This window comes from Saccopteryx leptura, chromosome 8, assembly GCF_036850995.1.
Source record: "Saccopteryx leptura isolate mSacLep1 chromosome 8, mSacLep1_pri_phased_curated, whole genome shotgun sequence".
NCBI lineage: Eukaryota > Metazoa > Chordata > Mammalia > Chiroptera > Emballonuridae > Saccopteryx > Saccopteryx leptura.
Window position 1 is genome coordinate 61,286,373 of NC_089510.1, and position 1,745 is coordinate 61,288,117.

The window sequence follows — 1,745 nt, forward strand, 5'->3', positions numbered from 1 at the left end:
GGTTCAATTTCTGGTCAGGGCACATAAGGGAAGCAACCATCTGCTCTCTTCCCTTCTTTTTCCTCCTTTCCTCTCTCTTCCTCTCCCACAGCCAGTGGCTCTATTGGATCGAGTGTTGGCCCCAGGTGCTAAAGATAACTGGTTGATTCAAGTATTGGCCCCAGATGGGGTTGTGGGGTGGATCCCGGTCAGGGTACATGTGGAAATTTGTCTCATTATCTCTCCTCCTCTCACTTAAAACAACAACAACAAAACCCCCCCAAAAAACTCTGTATGAGACCTTCTGCTAAGCAATTTGGAGAAATAAAGTGCTAACAAAAACAATAGTCATCCTCTCAAGAAGCTATTATCTGTTTGAATTGTCATCCTCTTTGCCAAGGAACACTATGTCCTAGGAGTGTTAAGAAGACTCCATGTTGTGACTTCCAGATTTAAATGTAATTTGTCTCGATATTTTTTAAGATTTTCACTATGATCTTTGACAAAATTGGAATTACCAGTTATTATAACTAGATACCAAAAAGCATGACTGAAACATGCTTTAAACAATTCTTTATTTATAATTATATTTCTTTATATTAATTTTTCACATTTACCTCATAGTGATACCAAGAAACCTTAAAGTAGCTTCTAATGGAAAAGACTATGCAAAGTAAGTTCAAAAATCATAAGGAAAATTATTTCTGTTTGAGAAATAGGCAACCTAGATTGGGTATATACAGTTACCCTCAAGTAATCAGAATACTTCATTAGACTAAATATTCAGTTATTGGGATATGCCTGAAGGCGCTTAATGTTTTTGTGTACCTGTATATGTGTATATATCTGCATTTTCCCTGAATAGTTCATTTTGGGTAATTTCCTCAGCATGGATTCTGTTCAGATTGCCAAAATAAAGATTTTGGTTTAAATTTTATATTATTATAGTATCTAAAGTTTTAGCATTCAAGCCAGACAGTCACTTCACTAAATTAAAGTTGCTGATCATGTAGCCAACTTTTCTGTCTATCTGCTAGTCCTCTTCCTAAGCTGGAGGTTATCTCGTAATTATTCACACAGTTCTGATGCCGTACAGACAGCATGATAAAGACGAACACATGCTTCAGCAGTCCCACAGCCATTTTAAGATTACTAATTCTCAGGAAAATTATGTTTTAACTTTGAGAATTCAGTGGAAAGGGGAGAAGGTGATAGAAGTATGCAATAACATTTTAAAAAACATCTTGTATTTTTCATTGTTCAAGTAATAGTGAAGAAGGTATTGTATAAGGAAGAAATATAGTGCTTAAACATTTTTAAATGAAAACATACATAATTAAGTCTTGGGCTCTACATATAATTGAATATGTAATGGCTATTTTAACTTAAAAATCTCCATGAAGCTACAAAATGGTGTATACAATGAAATCTAATAAAACATATTAATATATTACATTAATAATTATACTAACATTAATATAACAAAATATGCATGATGCCATTAGTAATCATAGATATTAAACTTGGTCTAATATTATTATGATAAGAATACAATGTGGTCTACTTGTCTATTCAGCATGGTATTTACTCTTAGAGATTTCAATATGAATTTTTATCCATCAGGAAGTCTTGATAAATCAGTGACTGTTATTAAATATCTGAATTTTCTTCCAGAACATGACATTGGTGAAATATTTCTTAGAGAAAAAGTGTTAGTGAGATTCAGGTCAAAGAACTCTAGACTTAGACATTAGTACTGTGGGTTC